Raw genomic sequence first — 21,233 nt, 5'->3', positions numbered from 1 at the left:
CGTCGGGTTCTCCTGCGGCGTGTACGGGGCCGTGAACTGATGCCGTACGCCCACCTGCTCCACAAACCTCTTAAAAACTCTACTGGTGAACTGGACTCCATTATCCGTGATCACCACCTTCGGCACGCCAAACCGGGTGCTTAGTGCTTCCGCAGTGGCCTTTCTCAAGGGGACCAACTCGGTCCATTTTGAGAACCGATCCACTATCATGGCATTCCCATGCTTTGACCTGGGCAGAGGGCCCACGAAGTCGGCACACGCCGTCGCCCACGGCTCCTCTGGCACTTGTGTCAGCATTTTCCCGGCCGCCTGCAGTTGACTCGGTTTGTAGCGTATGCAGACTTCACACTTTCTTCCGTATGTCCTCACATCTCGGTGCATCCCCGGCCAGTAGTACCGGGCGGCTACTCTGGCCATCGTCCTTCTGCCGCCCGCGTGCCCCGCCTCCGGCGAGTCGTGGTTCTCTCTTATGACTCTCTCTCTTAGCTCCTTTGGGACGCATAACTTCCATGATGCTATCTCCTCTTCTCCAGCTCGGTGCGGGATGTGCCGGTATATCCGGCCTGCTTCCTCCACGTAATCAGGATATTTCCTCGGTTCCGTCCTCATCCTCTCCTTGACCTTTTTAATCCTTCCGCACTCTGCCTCAGGTTCGTGTCCCTTCTCTGTTTCCTTCTCGGTGGTTCTCAGGCATCGCTCCGCCAATGGCTGTCGGGACAGTGCGTCCGCCACTACGTTCAGATGCCCTTTCCTATATGCCACTTCGAAGTCGTATTGTTGTAGCTCCAGCGCCCACCTAGCGATCCTCCCCGTAGGGCTCTCGATGCTGTTCAACCATTTCAACGCCATGTGATCTGTGACTACCTTGAAACGGTATCCCTCCAGATAGGGCTTTAGCTTTTTTATAGCCCATACAATGGCCAGACACTCCTTTTCAGTCGCCGAATAGTTTTTTTCTGCGCTATTCAGAGTCCTACTGGCGTATGAGATGACCCTCTCGCCCTTCTCCGTCTCGTGCGTCAGGATCGCCCCCAGTCCGTAGTCGCTGGCGTCCGTCTGGAGCACGAATTTCTTTGAGAAATCCGGGCATGCCAACACCGGGTCTGCTGTCAGCCGACTCTTTACGTCCTCGAACGCTTGTTGCTGTTCTGTTGACCATTCCCACTTCGCCTTCTTCTTCAGCAAAGTGCTGAGGGGCTGCACCAACGTGGCGAATCCCTTTACGAAACGCCTGTACCAGGAGGCCACGCCCAAGTATTGTCGTAGCTCTCTGACACTCGCTGGCGGCTGCAACTCCTTAATGGCTGCCACTTTCTCGGGATCGGTGCAGATTCCGTCTCCCGTCACCAAATGCCCCAGGTATCGTAGTTCCTTCCTAAAAAATTTACACTTGTCCACGTTTAGGCGCAAGTTTGCGTTTTTCAAACGTCGAACCACTTCTTCGAGGTTGCGCTTGTGCTCCTCCTCGGTACGGCCGATGACAATGATGTCGTCTTGGTACGCGAACGCGTGTGGCATCATCTCGGGGCCTATCACCTGGTCCAATGCCCTCTGGAACGTAGCCGAGGCTGAGTGGAGTCCGAATGGCATCACCTTCCACTGGAACAGCTCTCTGCCAGGCACCGTGAACGCGGTGAACTTCCTGCTGCCTTCCTCCAGTGGTATCTGCCAATAACCGTCCTTCAAGTCTAAGCTACTGATGAACCGTGCCCTGAGCTGGTCCAAAATATAGTCTATTCTTGGCATGGGGTACGCATCCTTGATGGACTTCGCGTTTATCTGTCTGAAGTCCACGCATAATCTCCACTTTCCCGTCTTCTTTTTGACCATCACGATGGGTGAACTGTACGGACTCCTCGATGGCTCAATGCACCCTCTTTCCAGCAGCTCGTCAACCTGTTGGTTGATTTCGGCTTGCATCTTGGGATTTTTGGGGTAGTAACGCTGTTTGACAGGCTGGGCATCACTCATAGTGATCGTGTGGGTAGCTATGTTCGACACTCCCTTCAGTTCTCGGAACTCTTCCAACTCCTTTGCCAGGAAGTTTTCGACCGATCCCTCCTCCGCTCGCGTTCCGTCGGATGCCGGCTCGACGGATCCTCCAACGTTCGCTACCACCGCCACTGACAACTTCTCCTCCAACCGCCCCCGGCGGTGGCCTCTCGCAGGGATCACAACCCTGTGTCCCGCACAGGTCACTTCTGCTCCGACTGCGGCAATGAAATCCCATCCCAGGACAAGCGCATCAATTACTCCGGGCAACACGAGAAGCGGGATTGTAACAATCTTGTCCCCGAAGGCCAGCTCCACCTCGATCTGGGCATTGATTTCCCGGCTGCGTCCGTCAGCCAGCCGCACCAGCTTCCTCGTCTCTTTCTGTCGCCTCTCTTCCCCCAGCCTACTCGCCGCCTCGCAGCTGATAAAACTGCTTGTAGCCCCGGTATCGACCGTTGCTTTCCAGTTGCTGCCCGCGATCCTCACCACCGCCGACAGCTGGACATCCTCCACCGTGAGCTCTCCTACGAGTTTTGGGGGGCTTCGTCTTGCGACCCTGGCCCGGCCCTCCGCGGCTTGGGTCGCGGGGCGTTTCCCGCTTTCTGGCAGCACTGCCATGTCGGGGCTCCTACCTTGCCGCACCTCCAGCAGAATGTTATCGGTCGGCCATTGCATGCTTGTGCCCAATGGCGGTCACTTCCGCATCGTCGACACGCCTGGGCTGGGTTTTTCACGAACCCTCCCTCTATGTTCGTGTTCGCTTGGTCGTCCCGCCGCGTCGGGACCGGCCTTTTGTCCGCTGTCGGATCAGAGTTGGCTGCCGTTTCGTCCTGGCAGCGGCGACATATCTCCGTTACTGCCGGACGAGTGAACGGATTGCTTGCTTTTGCGTTACTCGCCGGACACTCCCGCTGGAACTCCAGCCGGTCTCTCTCCAGAGCCTCAAATTCGTCGGCCAGCGTCATCATGTGATCCAGGTCTCTGCACCTATGCGGCCGGATGAACACCCTCAAATCGGGCATGCTGTTCTCTCTGATGAGCTCCAACTGCTCTTCGGGCGTGCATTTTAGTGACCACATGAGGGTCTGCATATCCACCATGTAGTCCTTGAATGGCTCTCCCCACCTTTGCTTCCTCAATCTCACCTCCTGGAGTAATTTTTCAAAATACCCCCTCACGTCTGCCACTGCCTGTTGTTGGCTACAAACCACATGAGCGCCCGACCCTTTAGCAGCTCAGGCATTGCTCGTGGAATTAAATTCAAATCCAAACCGTACATGTCGGCTGACCACTCGATTTGTTCCAGGAACTCGAGTGGTTTCGCCGTTCCGTCGAACCGGAACGACCACTCCCTGACCTGCTTGGCGACGTGGGCAGAACTCGAACTAGGCGGTCTCGTGGTTTGTTCATCGAGTCCCCGTCGACGATCCTCCCCTGCTCTCCCCTCTTCCAACCCATGTGCGTTTCTCGCGCTCCCTTTCTCTGTCTGTGCTGGCCTGGTTGGCCTCTCCCCACTCTCTGCCCGCGGTCGGCTGGGCGACCGGCTTTTCACCGGGACCGCCAGGCTCGCGATAAGCTCCTCTTGGGTCTCGGACGGCCGTCTCCACAGCGTTGCCTGCTCCGCACTCGCCGGCAGCGTCAGGCGCTCGTATGGATCCGCCCCTTCCTCCACCTGGGCCGCGGTCGCGGCTCCTCCCGCCTTCATCTCCCAGGCCTCGAGCGCGTCCGCATACTCCGGTTCCTCTCCGTACTTCTCTACCCACTCCTTGAAGATTCGGCGCATCTCGGCCAGCGTGCCTTCCAATCGAAGACCGCACGCCCGCGCACACTGAACCAAGTCCTCTTTCCTCAACGAATGAACCCATCGTCGGCTCCTCATTTTTGCGCCTTCGCAATACCAAACTCAGTACCGCCCTTCCCAAACGCACTTTGTCTTTTACTTGGCGTGAGGCCCGACGTTGGGCGCCAGTTGTAACGAACCGTTCTTTTCCGTCTGATGCAGCTGGGCTGGCTCAGCGGTCGGTGGGCTCGCTGCAACAATATTTGTATGTTGCCCCGACGACAAGTAAGAAGGCACGTGTTGGGTTTTGTACTGACATGACAATATGCTTTATTGGTATCTTAGAGCTATCTTACGCTATTCCGACTCCGGTGCTGGTCCTACCGTTGGTTCTCCTCTGCATTTTGGTGAGCGTGACGCACCCTGGACCCCCCAAGGCGTCGCCAAGCGTGGCACCGCCGGCTCTACTGACTGGGGTTAGCGATTCTTGGCACGAGGCCCAAATCCGCCTCTCAGTCGGCGCCTGACGCGTTCGCTCTCACTCGACTCACTTGGCTTTTCGGCCCGAAGGTGTCTCACTCCCTGTGGGATGCACTCCAAGCGTGGCACCGTTGGTTCAAGGGATTGGGACCTTTGGCTCTTGGCTGTACGCTCGGATCCGCCTCTCAATCCTCACACAACGCGTTCGCTTTCCAAAGTTCTTTTTCCTTTGCTCGGTCTCACTCTTGTTGCTCACTATTCACTTCACTCTTGATAGCTCCGCTCGCTGACTGTCCCTATTCCTGGTCGCGGCCCGCCTCTTATAGGCTCGCTTCTGCGTCGGCGCCGCCGATGCCGCCTGGCGCTAACGGCACTTTCCGCCATGCGGTGCCCGTACTTTTCCATCGGCGTTCCTTCATTCTCTGCTCGCTTTACAACGGGACCTGGCTGGTGGCGTGATCTCATGACCATATTTGGTCATGCGCTGGGCCACTGCCGGCCCGATCCCGTCATCCCGCTGTTCTCTCTCCGGGGGTCCTCCCCTCTCATCTTGTGTCCCCGGGAGAGCTCTCCTCGGGAATTCGCCGCCTCCGGATATCCCCGGATAACGGCCGTTAGCCCTTAACCCTGTACCGCCCCCTGCGTGTGGGAATACCTTTCCTCACAAACCACAGTCCCAGACCCTCACAACTAGTTGCTAACCTTATATAAGTACTAGTATTATGTTAAGGCGGTAGCCGGGGGATAAGAGCCTCCCGCAAGTACTAGTATTAAAGCAGAATAAAAGTAATTGAATACAAAAAAAACACGTATATACGGCTAGGCAAAGGCCAAAGCCAAAGCAGCAGCAACGACCAAGGCCGCCACGCAGCGATGCAATAGTCATCGCCGCCACCAGCACTGTCTCATATGCAGACATCCTAAGGAAGGTTAAGACTGAGCCAAGCCTTAAAAAACTAGGGCAATCGGTGCAAGGGGTGCTGGAAAAATCGGCGGAACTGAGCTATCATCGTTTTCACTGTCCGGTTAGTTCGCTCCGTCGGGTTCTCCTGCGGCGTGTACGGGGCCGTGAACTGATGCCGTACGCCCACCTGCTCCACAAACCTCTTAAAAACTCTACTGGTGAACTGGACTCCATTATCCGTGATCACCACCTTCGGCACGCCAAACCGGGTGCTTAGTGCTTCCGCAGTGGCCTTTCTCAAGGGGACCAACTCGGTCCATTTTGAGAACCGATCCACTATCATGGCATTCCCATGCTTTGACCTGGGCAGAGGGCCCACGAAGTCGGCACACGCCGTCGCCCACGGCTCCTCTGGCACTTGTGTCAGCATTTTCCCGGCCGCCTGCAGTTGACTCGGTTTGTAGCGTATGCAGACTTCACACTTTCTCACGTATGTCCTCACATCTCGGTGCATCCCCGGCCAGTAGTACCGGGCGGCTACTCTGGCCATCGTCCTTCTGCCGCCCGCGTGCCCCGCCTCCGGCGAGTCGTGGTTCTCTCTTATGACTCTCTCTCTTAGCTCCTTTGGGACGCATAACTTCCATGATGCTATCTCCTCTTCTCCAGCTCGGTGCGGGATGTGCCGGTATATCCGGCCTGCTTCCTCCACGTAATCAGGATATTTCCTCGGTTCCGTCCTCATCCTCTCTTTGACCTTTTTAATCCTTCCGCACTCTGCCTCAGGTTCGTGTCCCTTCTCTGTTTCCTCCTCGGTGGTTCTCAGGCATCGCTCCGCCAATGGCTGTCGGGACAGTGCGTCCGCCACTACGTTCAGCTGCCCTTTCCTATATGCCACTTCGAAGTCGTATTGTTGTAGCTCCAGCGCCCACCTAGCGATCCTCCCCGTAGGGCTCTCGATGCTGTTCAACCATTTCAACGCCATGTGATCTGTGACTACCTTGAAACGGTATCCCTCCAGATAGGGCTTTAGCTTTCTTATAGCCCATACAATGGCCAGACACTCCTTTTCAGTCGCCGAATAGTTCTTTTCTGCGCTATTCAGAGTCCTACTGGCGTATGAGATGACCCTCTCGCCCTTCTCCGTCTCTTGCGTCAGGATCGCCCCCAGTCCGTAGTCGCTGGCGTCCGTCTGGAGCACGAATTTCTTTGAGAAATCCGGGCATGCCAACACCGGGTCTGCTGTCAGCCGACTCTTTACGTCCTCGAACGCTTGTTGCTGTTCTGTTGACCATTCCCACTTCGCCTTCTTCTTCAGCAAAGTGCTGAGGGGCTGCACCAACGTGGCGAATCCCTTTACGAAACGCCTGTACCAGGAGGCCACGCCCAAGTATTGTCGTAGCTCTCTGACACTCGCTGGCGGCTGCAACTCCTTAATGGCTGCCACTTTCTCGGGATCGGTGCAGATTCCGTCTCCCGTCACCAAATGCCCCAGGTATCGTAGTTCCTTCCTAAAAAATTGACACTTGTCCACGTTTAGGCGCAAGTTTGCGTTTTTCAAACGTCGAACAACTTCTTCGAGGTTGCGCTTGTGCTCCTCCTCGGTACGGCCGATGACAATGATGTCGTCTTGGTACGCGAACGCGTGTGGCATCATCTCGGGGCCTATCACCTGGTCCAATGCCCTCTGGAACGTAGCCGAGGCTGAGTGGAGTCCGAATGGCATCACCTTCCACTGGAACAGCTCTCTGCCAGGCACCGTGAACGCGGTGAACTTCCTGCTGCCTTCCTCCAGTGGTATCTGCCAATAACCGTCCTTCAAGTCTAAGCTACTGATGAACCGTGCCCTGAGCTGATCCTTGATGGACTTCGCGTTTATCTGTCTGAAGTCCACGCATAATCTCCACTTTCCCGTCTGTTCGGAGCAGAACCCAGCCGACTAGCTGCTTGCCAAATAGCACCTAATTCTTGGCCCTCAGCCGCTTATTTTGTTTGTTACTTATGTCTATGTCACTCATTTGTTTGTTAAAGCGTTGCGCTTGCTTGCCCTGCTAAACGCTCTCTGCCAGCTCGCTCTTCGCTATCTCCGCTTTGCGTCTGCCTACCGACGTCTGCCGAGCGAAGCTGCGCTTAGCGATCGGAGCGGCAATGTAAAGGGCAGGCAAGCCACACTTGCAATTTGGATGTCACGCATTAAAGAACATATCGTAATTTTATTTCTGCGCCGAGTTTTGTTTAATTCGAAATAATTAGTCGGCCGATTGGGGATAAAAAACATTATCTCCACATAAAATTTGGTGACCCCGACGTGATCTCTGAGTTGCAGCGTCAATTAATAATCATTCGCGATCGACATTCGTTAGCCCTAGCAAATTTTCGGCGGTTACATACACACTTACATACACCTACATACACGCATTGCTGGCTATTAATTTTTCTGTCGCGACAATTCGGTCAGTGCCGTGCGGTAGGCAGTGCAGCGAACTCACTAATACACACAAGCGGAGTACAAAGCGGAATCGGACAGCTCGCACAGCCGCATAGCTAAAGGCATTAGCTGTAATCCCTTTGCTTTCGGTTCCCACGTTTATACGTATACAGGGTGTATTTTTCGGTCGTGCTGAGTGACTCTTTTAAAACCTCAACATGGCAGCACCTGAGCCTACCAATGTCGCGAACGCAGCAATGCCGAGTGATGTAGATTTCTACAAGCACAAGGCCGAGTCCATCGCGCGCCAACTAAAGGCCATGGATCGCTTTCTCACCAAGGAAGAGCTTGCCGAGTTAGATGAGGCAGAACTTCAAGCTCGCTTAGAGCAGATCGAGCGAATGAATGCGGATTTCCATGCCGCTCAAACGAGCCTTGAAAGGCTGGATTTCCTGCAGTTAGCCCATGATGCCCGGCTGGACCTTTCGAATGTTTATGTCAAGGTTAGATCCAGGCTGTCGCGGGAGTTGATGGCTGCTCGCACGGTAAAAGTTGCCAATTCAACGGCTCGGCATACTCTCGAGGGGAATTCGTCGTTGTTCGCCTATAATAGCATAGGCCGTTCTCGAATGCCCGAGTTGCAGCTTCCGCGATTCGGTGGGAACTACATGGATTGGCCAGAATTCCACTCGATGTTCTCGACAATGGTGCACAAAGACCATCGTATACCAATCATCGAAAAATTCCAATATCTTCGTGGATGTCTAGATGGTGCTGCGCTGGATACGATTCGTTCCTTGGAACTTTCTAAGGAAAATTACGACAAGGCGTTGAATTTGCTAATGTTGCGATTCGATAATAAACTGTTACATTTTCAGGCACACGTCAAGGCTATTTTCGGGCTGCAAGGGGTGGAGAAGGGCTCAGCTATCGGCTTGCGCGCGCTCAGCGACAAAATCAATTCGCACTTGCGTGCACTTCAGACCTTGGCGACCCCGCAGGAGATTTCGGATGGGTTGCTGATTTTCATCATAGGCACGAAACTGGACCACAAAACAAAGGAGAAATGGGAAGAGAACTTGCCGACGTCAGGATTGCCTCGGTGGTCAAGCATGGCCTCATTTTTGGAAGCGAGATGTCGGATGCTGGAGAATTTGGGATCAGCCATGGCAACAAGTCCTAGTCAACAGGTGGGAGAAGACAAACCTGTCACCCTTATCACCTCCAGTAACGACCATCCTAACCCCATATGTAACCATTGCAATTCCTCCGAGCATTACATATCTAGATGTCAGGCATTCCTGAATCTCTCTGCGTTTGAACGATACAAAGAAGCAAAGAAGAGCCGCTTGTGTTTGAGCTGCCTCAACAAAGGCCATGAATTGCAGAGGTGCAGGTCAGGACTTTGCAGGCATTGCCAGGCCAAACATCACACGCTACTCCACATTCCATCGGGAACTGGTGCTTCATCTTCCTCTTCACCGGCCGAGGAATCGATCCAGCAAGAGGCCGCGACTGTGCTTCTAGCAAGCGGGTGTTCTAGCCCTCCCCCCTCGATCCAGAAATCTCAGCCTAGCCAGAACGTGTTGCTACCTACTGCCCTCGTCCATGTAACAGATCGTTATGGAGCACTTATCCCATGTCGTGCCATTTTGGATTCTGCATCACAGGCAAACTTTGTAACATCTAGACTTGCTGATCAGTTGCAGTTGAATCATCGCTCGTCTTATGTTCACATCTCTGGAATCGGAGATTCCATTCTACCTTCGAGCAAGTCTGTACATATAGTTGTACAATCCCAGGACGCAAGCTATCGAGCTTCCTTCGCTGCAATTGTCACCAACTCAATTACGGAAATGCAGCCTAACTTCGGCGTAGACGCAAAGGATTGGCCAATGCCGAATAATCTAAAACTAGCTGATCCTAATTTCTCCAAGCCCCAACGTATCGATCTGTTGATAGGTTCTGGTTTGTTCTTCGATTTAATGTGCGTCGGACAGATTCGACTCTCAGCCCAATTGCCAACATTGCAGGAGACAAAACTTGGTTGGATAGTATCAGGAAGCATTGATAGCTCGGAGAATAAGCGTGCAGCTTAAACCGCTTTTGAAAATTCCTCGTGCATCTCTATTGACGATTTTCGACCCACAACGCTGGAGTACCAAAACTTAGAGCAGCAATGCAGGAAGCAGCTGCTCGAGTGCCAGGTGCAAGTGGAAAAACTGCGATCGGAGAATCAGGAACTGCAGCGCGAACTTTTCCATATATTAAAAACCTACATATCCACGCCAAATGAAATTCAACTTTCAACAGTTTCTACATTGCCAAATTTCCTGCCATTCTATGCAATTACAGAGGTTCCCGATGATCAAGACGTAGTCACGACAAGCCGCCTTCGTAAAGAAGCGCCGATTGCTGCGTTCGACGATCATCCCAGCGTAGCCGCCAGCTGCGCCCAAGCAAGCATCTTCAAGAGGGCCGTTGGAAAAATAGCGGTTCTGCCCCTTCAGGATGGATCTGTTGAAAGCCTTTGCCTTCCAACGGGGGGTGAATGTTCGGAGCAGAACCCAGCCGACTAGCTGCTTGCCAAATAGCACCTAATTCTTGGCCCTCAGCCGCTTATTTTGTTTGTTACTTATGTCTATGTCACTCATTTGTTTGTTAAAGCGTTGCGCTTGCTTGCCCTGCTAAACGCTCTCTGCCAGCTCGCTCTTCGCTATCTCCGCTTTGCGTCTGCCTACCGACGTCTGCCGAGCGAAGCTGCGCTTAGCGATCGGAGCGGCAATGTAAAGGGCAGGCAAGCCACACTTGCAATTTGGATGTCACGCATTAAAGAACATATCGTAATTTTATTTCTGCGCCGAGTTTTGTTTAATTCGAAATAATTAGTCGGCCGATTGGGGATAAAAAACATTATCTCCACACCGTCTTCTTTTTGACCATCACGATGGGTGAACTGTACGGACTCCTCGATGGCTCAATGCACCCTCTTTCCAGCAGCTCGTCAACCTGTTGGTTGATTTCGGCTTGCATCTTGGGATTTTTGGGGTAGTCACGCTGTTTGACAGGCTGGGCATCACTCATAGTGATCGTGTGGGTAGCTATGTTCGACACTCCCTTCAGTTCTCGGAACTCTTCCAACTCCTTTGCCAGGAAGTTTTCGACCGATCCCTCCTCCGCTCGCGTTCCGTCGGATGCCGGCTCGACGGATCCTCCAACGTTCACTACCACCGCCACTGACAACTTCTCCTCCAACCGCCCCCGGCGGTGGCCTCTCGCAGGGATCACAACCCTGTGTCCCGCACAGGTCACTTCTGCTCCGACTGCGGCAATGAAATCCCATCCCAGGACAAGCGCATCAATTACTCCGGGCAACACGAGAAGCGGGATTGTAACAATCTTGTCCCCGAAGGCCAGCTCCACCTCGATCTGGGCATTGATTTCCCGGCTGCGTCCGTCAGCCAGCCGCACCAGCTTCCTCGTCTCTTTCTGTCGCCTCTCTTCCCCAGCCTACTCGCCGCCTCGCAGCTGATAAAACTGCTCGTAGCCCCGGTATCGACCGTTGCTTTCCAGTTGCTGCCCGCGATCCTCACCACCGCCGACAGCTGGACATCCTCCACCGTGAGCTCTCCTACGAGTTTTGGGGGGCTTCGTCTTGCGACCCTGGCCCGGCCCGTTTCCCGCTTTCTGGCAGCACTGCCATGTCGGGGCTCCTACCTTGCCGCACCTCCAGCAGAATGTTATCGGTCGGCCATTGCATGCTTGTGCCCAATGGCGGTCACTTCCGCATCGTCGACACGCCTGGGCTGGGTTTTTCACGAACCCTCCCTCTATGTTCGTGTTCGCTTGGTCGTCCCGCCGCGTCGGGACCGGCCTTTTGTCCGCTGTCGGATCAGAGTTGGCTGCCGTTTCGTCCTGGCAGCGGCGACATATCTCCGTTACTGCCGGACGAGTGAACGGATTGTTTGCTTTTGCTTTACTCGCCGGACACTCCCGCTGGAACTCCAGCCGGTCTCTCTCCAGAGCCTCAAATTCGTCGGCCAGCGTCATCATGTGATCCAGGTCTCTGCACCTATGCGGCCGGATGAACACCCTCAAATCGGGCATGCTGTTCTCTCTGATGAGCTCCAACTGCTCTTCGGGCGTGCATTTTAGTGACCACATGAGGGTCTGCATATCCACCATGTAGTCCTTGAATGGCTCTCCCCACCTTTGCTTCCTCAATCTCACCTCCTGGAGTAATTTTTCAAAATACCCCCTCACGTCTGCCACTGCCTGTTGTTGGCTACAAACCACATGAGCGCCCGACCCTTTAGCAGCTCAGGCATTGCTCGTGGAATTAAATTCAAATCCAAACCGTACATGTCGGCTGACCACTCGATTTGTTCCAGGAACTCGAGTGGTTTCGCCGTTCCGTCGAACCGGAACGACCACTCCATGACCTGCTTGGCGACGTGGGCAGAACTCGAACTGGGCGGTCTCGTGGTTTGTTCATCGAGTCCCCGTCGACGATCCTCCCCTGCTCTCCCCTCTTCCAACCCATGTGCGTTTCTCGCGCTCCCTTTCTCTGTCTGTGCTGGCCTGGTTGGCCTCTCCCCACTCTCTGCCCGCGGTCGGCTGGGCGACCGGCTTTTCACCGGGATCGCCAGGCTCGCGATAAGCTCCTCTTGGGTCTCGGACGGCCGTCTCCACAGCGTTGCCTGCTCCGCACTCGCCGGCAGCGTCAGGCGCTCGTATGGATCCGCCCCTTCCTCCACCTGGGCCGCGGTCGCGGCTCCTCCCGCCTTCATCTCCCAGGCCTCGAGCGCGTCCGCATACTCCGGTTCCTCTCCGTGCTTCTCTACCCACTCCTTGAAGATTCGGCGCATCTCGGCCAGCGTGCCTTCCAATCAAAGACCGCACGCCCGCGCACACTGGACCAAGTCCTCTTTCCTCAACGAATGAACCCATCGTCGGCTCCTCATTTTTGCGCCTTCGCTATACCAAACTCAGTACCGCCCTTCCCAAACGCACTTTGTCTTTTACTTGGCGTGAGGCCCGACGTTGGGCGCCAGTTGTAACGAACCGTTCTTTTCCGTCTGATGCAGCTGGGCTGGCTCAGCGGTCGGTGGGCTCGCTGCAACAATATTTGTATGTTGCCCCGACGACAAGTAAGAAGGCACGTGTTGGGTTTTGTACTGATATGACAATATGCTTTATTGGTATCTTAGAGCTATCTTACGCTATTCCGACTCCGGTGCTGGTCCTACCGTTGGTTCTCCTCTGCATTTTGGTGAGCGTGACGCACCCTGGACCCCCCAAGGCGTCGCCAAGCATGGCACCGCCGGCTCTACTGACTGGGGCTAGCGATTCTTGGCACGAGGCCCAAATCCGCCTCTCAGTCGGCGCCTGACGCGTTCGCTCTCACTCGACTCACTTGTCTTTTCGGCCCGAAGGTGTCTCACTCCCTGTGGGATGCACTCCAAGCGTGGCACCGTTGGTTCAAGGGATTGGGACCTTTGGCTCTTGGCTGTACGCTCGACTCCGCCTCTCAATCCTCACACAACGCGTTCGCTTTCCAAAGTTCTTTTTCCTTTGCTCGGTCTCACTCTTGTTGCTCACTATTCACTTCACTCTTGATAGCTCCGCTCGCTGACTGTCCCTGTTCCTGGTCGCGGCCCTCCTCTTATAGGCTCGCTTCTGCGTCGGCGCCGCCGATGCCGCCTGGCGCTAACGGCACTTTCCGCCATGCGGTGCCCGTACTTTTCCATCGGCGTTCCTTCATTCTCTGCTCGCTTTACAACGGGACCTGGCTGGTGGCGTGATCTCATGACCATATTTGGTCATGCGCTGGGCCACTGCCGGCCCGATCCCGTCATCCCGCTGTTCTCTCTCCGGGGGTCCACCCCTCTCATCTTGGGTCCCCGGGAAAGCTCTCCTCGGGAATTCGCCGCCTCCGGATATCCCCGGATAACGGCCGTTAGCCCTTAACCCTGTACCGCCCCCTACGTGTGGGAATACCTTTCCTCACAAACCACAGTCCCAGACCCTCACAACTAGTTGCTAACCTTATATAAGTACTAGTATTAGGTTAAGGCGGTAGCCGGGAGGGGGGGATAAGAGCCTCCCGCAAGTACTAGTATTAAAGCAGAATAAAAGTAATTGAATACAAAAAAAACACGTATATACGGCTAGGCAAAGGCCAAAGCCAAAGCAGCAGCAACGACCAAGGCCGCCACGCAGCGATGCAATAGTCATCGCCGCCACCAGCACTGTCTCATATGCAGACATCCTAAGGAAGGTTAAGACTGAGCCAAGCCTTAAAAAACTAGAGCAATCGGTGCAAGGGGTGCTGGAAAAATCGGCGTATCCGAGAACCCACGAGATGCAGGCAGCAGTCAAGGAAGCGCTAGGAAGCACGGTTGAAGTAAGGAGTCTTACCGAAACTGTCATCTTGGAGGTAAGGGACATAGACGAAGTGTCCACCCAAGAGGAAGTCCTAGCGGAGCTTCAAGCGCAGGCAGGGGTAGAAATCTGCGAGGCCGCAGCCATCTCCATCAGACCAGCAGGAGCAGACCCTGACTCTGAAAGTTTCACCGGCCATAGCAAAGCCACTCCTGGAGAAAGGAAGAATTCGCCTGGGGTGGGGGTATTGCAGAATACGACCCAAGTCAACTCCCAGAAGATGCTACAAGTGCATGGAGCTTGGCCACATCACGCCTAATTGTAAGAGCAGCCAAGACTTCACGAAGTGCTGCTACAATTGCGCAGGAGCCGACCACCAGGCCAAAGATTGCAAAGACGAACCAACATGCATTCTTTGCAAGCGCCACCGGGGGAAGGACCCGAAGCACCAAACGACGAGTTCGAGGTGCCCGCAGTACCAAAAGGCGATGCAGCAGATGAAGGATAGATGAAAATCATACAACTAAACCTCAACCACTGCGAGATGGCACAGCAGCTGCTGGATCAGACCATAAGGGAGCACCGTATTGATGTAGCAGTCATAAGCGAGCAATACCGGAATCGCAACTCGGGAGAGTGGATTGCCGACTCGAGCAAAAAGGCAGCGATATGGAGCTGTGGGAGTCCCACACAGCAACTACGGCAAACATACGTCGGAGACGGATTCGCCAGAGCCCGGATAAATGGAGTAAACATATATAGCTGCTACCTGCCCCCGAGCCTCAGCCTACAGCAGGCGACGCAGGCACTGGAAAGGATTGCTGAAGATGCGCGGGAGAAGCACCCTACTCTCATAGCCGGCGATTTTAACGCTTGGGCGACGGAGTGGGGATGCCCGAGAACGAGCCCAAGGGGACAGGCGCTCTTAGAATGCTTTGCGACGTTAGATGCCGTACTGCTGAACACAGGCACACAGCAGACGTTCGGCAAAGCTGAAACGGGGTCTATAATAGACCTTACGTTTGTGAGCAGCAGCCTTAGCCGCAGGACAACGTAGAAAGTTAGTGGCTTATACACCGGAGTGACCACCAAGCCCTCATATGTGAAATCCAGGAAGCGGGCGCACCTAACCCGTTCATTGGCAAGCAGATCGGTTATAAGACCGAAACGCTAGATCCGGATATAGTCCGGGTCATGTTTGAGGACTACGAGATCAACGGTACGGCTGAAGAGAGAGCAAGCCAACTGGCCATACATACGCTGGAAGCATGTGATTCCTCCAAGCTAAGGAAAAGAAGAAGCCTGAACAACCGCAAGCCAACGTACTGGTGGAACGCTGCTATAGGTAGCGCCAGGCGGGAGTGCCAGTGGAAAGACGACTATACCAGCGTTCGAGAGGTTCCCCGGAATTCGAGAGGCTCCAAGGAGAATACAAGGAAAGCAGACGCTGCTTGAAGAGGCAGATCAAGGATGCCAAGCGCAAATGCTTCGAAAAGGTCTGCGATGACGCAGATGCGAGCCCTTGGGGCTACGCATACAGGCTGGTAATGAAGAGACTGCGAGTGTTAAGTCCCCCGCCGCCAATGTGTGCAGATCTGCTGGGTAACATAGTAGAAACCCTATTTCCAGAGAAAGTGGCAGCCCAGAGGGTGATGGATAAAATTCCGCCACCTGAAATAGAAGCCACCACGGGAGCAGAAGTCCTCGAAGCTCTACAACGGATCAAGAACGGCAAAGCACCAGGACCTAAAGGGGTCTTAAATGCCGTTCTCCGCACGGCTATTGAGACCAATCCACAAATGTACGTGGATTTATTCAATGCGTGCATGTCCGAAGGGTCCTTCCCCAGACCATGGAAGCGACAGCGACCTCTTACACAAGGGGAACAAGCCGGCCGAGGAGCCATCATCCTATAGACCACTCTGCATGCTCGACACAGTGGGAAAGATCCTCGAGCGCATAATCCACACAAGGCTGGAGAAGGCAGTAACGTGTCAGCTCTCACCGAGACAGCACGGGTTTCGCAAAGGCAGGTCCACGGTGGACGCAATCGGCGAGGTATGTGAGATAGCAAAGCGAGCTATTGATGGCACTCGATGGATGTACTGGACCTAAGAGTATTGCATAGTGGCAACACTCGACGTCCAAAATGCATTCAACTCTGCATTCACATACTAGAAGACTTGAGAAACTTTCAAGTACCGCCGTATCTGCAGAATATCATCGCGGACTACCTAAGAGACCGAGTGCTCATATATGAGACGGATAAGGGGACACGCGAGCACCAAATCACTGGAGGAGTTCCCCAAGGATCGGTCCTCGGCCCGCTGCTGTGGAACATCATGTATGCCAATGGGTGCCACGGTGATAGGTTTTACCGACGACATAGCAATAGTCGTAGTGGCAAAACAGAAAGAAGAGGCGGAAGAAATCTGCAACGACGCGGTAGAGAGAGCCAGAACATGGCTATCAGGGAGGGATCTCTCATTAGCCACCTACAAAACGGAGGCGGTGCGCATAAGCAGCAGAAAAGTACTGGAGACGGCCAAGATCCGAGTAGGAGACTGCACTATTAGCTCCCGTCCAAGCCTGAAGTACCTGGGGGTCATGATTGACCACAGACTCAGCTTAAGGCATCGCCATGTGATGTATGCAAGCAGCAAAGCAGGAAAGGCGGCAGTGGCCTTATCCCGCATAATGGCTAACACCGGAGGCCCGAAACAGACAAGGCGAAAGCTACTAGCGAGCGTAGTTGGCTCAACGCTAATGTACGCTGCACCAATATGGGTTGATGCAATGAAGCAAAAAACATATGCCCGAGAATGCAACGCAGTCCAGAGGCTGTGTGCTCTGAGGGTGTGTTGTGCATTCAGAACGGTATCCCAAGATGCCGCACTAGTGGTAGCAGGAATGATCCCAATCCATCTTCTGGCAAGAGAAGCCGCAGGAATCAGGGCACAGCGAACCCTGGGGACTACGGACCAGGACACTAGAGGCGCCGTAAGGCAGCGCACAATCCTGCAATGGCAAGACTCGTGGGATAACAGCAGCAAAGGGCGATGGACCCATAGGCTAATATCAGACCTGAAGAGTTGGCTGAACCGTAGCCATGGACAAGTGGAGTATCACCTGACACAACTGCTGACAGGACACGGTTGCTTTTAAGCCTACCTGCATAGGGGTCATCGAAAACGCAGAGCACTGCTTTTTCGAATGTCCAAGATTTCGGCAAGATCGAGAGGACCTAAGCAACAAGCTTGGAAGAATGCCAGCGGTGGCAAACCTGGTAGAATGCCTGCTGGAGTCGGAAGAAAACTGGGCCGCTATTAGATTCATGGCCGCAACTATGGCTACCAAACTGCGTCGCGAAGAAAGAGCACGCAATGCAAGGAGATAAAGGATAAAGGAGATTATTAAGAGAAGAGCCCTACGGGCATCTCCCCCCGGCGAAGTAATATCTCGCGACAGTACCGCCGGGATCCGGGATAGGTGTGGTTGGTTTTAGAGCAGCTAGAGTCCCTCACTTCGGCTTCGGCTGAGTCGGCATGAAGCTTTCCTGCAGTTACACAACAAAAAAAAAAAAAAAAAAAAAAAAACACGTATACATGGACCTACATAACTGTAGGGCTGACCGGCCACGGCTAGCGATCGCCCACGTCATTTAAACTTACAAAAAACATAATCTACACGCCAAACACCTTCCACATTAAATGTTGTTTTGTTCCTTGTGTTCTCCGTTATATAGTATTTAGTATTTATTATTAGCTTAAACAGTTTAACATAACATCTTGGCCATTGAACTAAATATGTAAAAACACCAACACCTTTCACAAACCGAAATCTGCAATCAGCTGTTCAGTTCCAGCAGATTAACCCTTAGTGGGTGTCGCGGGGGTCCCGTCAGTCCGCCGTATTTGGTCGAGTGATTTGTGGAAATCTCCTTATTGTTTATGTCCCGGGGAACCTTAACAAGAGCTCTTGGTAGGTTTGTCTCCGTATGGGCCCGAGCTAAATTAGCTCTCGAACGTTTTGGTGTTTCTTTTTGGTTAGTGATAATATTGCGTAGATCTATTTATTTATGAGAAAGATGAAATTGTCAACTTATAATTATTAAAGCTTGGATATATATTGAAACATGATGGAGTAAATTAAAATAGAGGGAGGACGCGTGGCGTAAGCCATGGATTAGGCCAGCCGCAGCCGTTCCAGCAGAGGGTGGCCAAAATGAAAGTTGTGGTTGGTCACAGGTAGGGCGGGCGCGCGAATTGATAACACCCAAGCTTCACCCACTTGATAGCCGTCTGTTTATGTCTGTTTTCTTTGTCTTTTGGTTGTTGTTAGTTTTGATGTCCCGAGGAGAAGTATGTCTCCATCTTCGTCTACATTTGGCGGGCAAGGGGAACTACCCAGCCTTGGGGTCGACAGCTAGCCGGCGTTGCCCTCTGGGAAACAAGCCAAGTGTAACTAATGGCGCCCAATTTATTTTGAATTCGCATGCATCTGGACTAACGCTGGTTCGGGTGGTATTACAACAAATGTCACTCGGGCTGGTAGAGGCAGATGCATTGAATGAAAAAAAAAAATGAAATACAGTTGGGTTTTTTTTCGCTATTCGATGTCGCAAGTGAACGTAAGTCACTGCCGTTCAAAACAAAAATGAACAGGAAGTTTGCGACGGACACATTGCCTGGTGGACTGTGATATCGAATAAATCTGTGATGGAATGTGATATTGGAATAAGTTAGAGTAAGTCATGTAGGTAAATGTTTATTGTAGTTTCTCACCTGTTTGGTTAAAAAAAAGCCGCTTTCGTGTTTTTGAACCTGTTGTCTGTCTGCCGAGATGTGGTGAGGAGTAGGTGGCCCGAGAGTCGTAAAGACAACCCGCGATGCATCTGTTGTCATGGCAGATCGGTATGATGGAAGACAGGAAAAAATCACAAGCAAAGTGAGCTCATGCACCGTGAGGCTTCTCGTTTATCGGCCATCGCTTAGAGCGATGACTAGAGTAGATGACAGGTCACACAAGTAGTGTTCGTAATATAGGGCGACTGTCAAGTGGAGCGCAGAAACTGCAGCGGTTGCTGGTCCCGGCTAGTCACGTATCCCCCTCTTAATGAATTATGTAAGAAGAAGAAGAATTGTTAGGTTTTGTGTTGTGTTGAATGTGTTTGAAGTTTCAACGTTGTAACGAACCTACTTTTTGGGCCGCTTGAGTTTGCTGGGCTCGCTCAGCGGTCGGTAGATTCGCTGCAACGTATTTGTATTGATGCCTCCAACGACAAATAATAAAACCTTGCTTTTCTGTTATCTAATTTCGTTTTATTCGTATTATATTAGGACTTAGGGCTAGATGTGACTATTTTACTTAGCTATGGATCTCCACCACGCGCGGGCTCTCTTCGAGTGTGGCAGCGTTGAGGCTAATGATTGGGGCAAGTTGACCTCAGCTATCGCTTTGGCCCGCCACTCAATTCCGCGCTCCACGTCTCGCACTCCTCTCCTAGCTTCCGCCGGTAGATGTAGATCACCTCCTAACTTAGACTCACTCTGGGGGCAGGCGGGGCCTGTTTTCCTGTTGCTGTGTTCACTTCACTGCACTTCTTCGAACCGTACCGGGTATCACTTTTACGTTTCGGCGGGTTTTCAATGTGCGCGCGCGACCACTCATCCACGAAAGATCTCGCTTCGTCGCCGCAGCCTCCTTTTATAACCCCGCCTTAACGGGACCCCGGCTCGGTGTCGGTAACTTTCCATCGCCGTCTCCTGGTTTCCACGGCCTTCGTAACGGGACCTGGCCGGTGGCCGTGATCCCATGCCCTTATTTGGTCATGCGTCGGACCACTGCCGGCCCGATCCCGCCGTCTCCTCTGCCTCTCGCGTGTCTTTCTCTCCGAGAGCGGGACACTTCTCCTCTCGGGGGCCCTTGGCCACTTCGCCGCATCCGGATATCCGCGGGTATCCAGACTGACCTTCGCCTTATCCGGCCAGCTATCAGCCTTTATCCGGCCGTTCCACAGCCTTATCCGGCTGTGCTTCGGTCGAATTCGGCCTGTGGGAGTCGCGGTTCCTCACACCCCCCTCTTTCTTCCCGCAGCGGAATACTACCGTTTTCCGCGACCTTGCGACGGAGTGTGCCTTCCCAATTCAAACCGGCCCTATTTCGCGCGCGTTCTTTATTGAATCTGCGATCACGGCCGCCCTGGCGCCCTCTGGCGTCTTTGCTCGGGCGGCGCTGCCAGCCCTTGCAGTTTTCTGGCTCGGGCTGACTCCCTGCCTATCGATAAGGTGTAGGGACGTTTATGCGATCCACTCGATATTCCCCCAAGTAAGTATTCCGCTTCTTTTCTTTTTCGCCCTTCTCTTTATTAATTTTCTTTCCTTCTAGTGTTCCGTATGTTTTTTTTTTTGTTTCCTCTTGCTCTTTTCCCTTTTTTTTTTTACTTGTGCTCACGGAACACTTCCGTGCGCGTGGCCGTCATTGCAATTCGGTACCGGGTGCCCCGCTCACTCACCAGCTTCTCTACCCTCCTCCCCACGAGACGGATTTGGGTCTGTGCGCGGATCACCGCCGCTGGCCACTCCTCCCGCGGGATCGCTATCCAGTGGACAGTGGCTGCCGGTGCCGAGCTCTGCCGCTGCAGGGCCGGCCGCTTCGGTCCTGCACGGGGCTCTGGGCACGAGGCCTGCCGCTTCAGAGCCGGGCGCTCGGCCGCCGTTGACCTCTCCGGTGCGGGCCACACCCACGGTCCGCGCTCCCACGCCTCGATTTCCGCGGGTTCCACCGCCGTTGGCGCCGTCGTCGCCGTCGCCGCTGCTTCGACCATCGCCGTCTTCGTTGCCGCTGTCTGGGCCGCCATCGCCGTTTCTGCGATCCGCGTCTCTGCCGCCGCCGTCCCGCTGGGGTCTGCCGTCTCCGCCTCCGCCGTCGCCGTTTCTGCCGCTGCGGTCGTGGGGGCGGGTCCGGGGTCCCTCCTCCGCGGGTCCCTGCTGTTGCTGCCGCGTGGAGTCTCCTCCCAAACCCGGGCGCCTGCCTCTGGCTGGGCTTCGCACGGGGCGGGCCCCGAGGCACACGTGATGTGCAGGGTCTGGTGGTGCCACACCATCCCCTGGCGCACGGCGGTCCGCACCTCCTGCGACACAAAGGGGCCCATCACTGCCGCCTCGGGTACCCTCCACTGTTGTTGCTGCTGCCACTGCCCCTGCTGCTGATGCTGTTGCCACTGCCCCTGCTGTTGATGATGCTGCTGCTGCTGCTGCTCCGGT

Source organism: Drosophila miranda, chromosome XR (assembly GCF_003369915.1).
Source record: "Drosophila miranda strain MSH22 chromosome XR, D.miranda_PacBio2.1, whole genome shotgun sequence".
NCBI lineage: Eukaryota > Metazoa > Arthropoda > Insecta > Diptera > Drosophilidae > Drosophila > Drosophila miranda.
The sequence above is the reverse complement of the archived record's forward strand: the minus strand, read 5'-3'. Positions refer to the sequence as shown.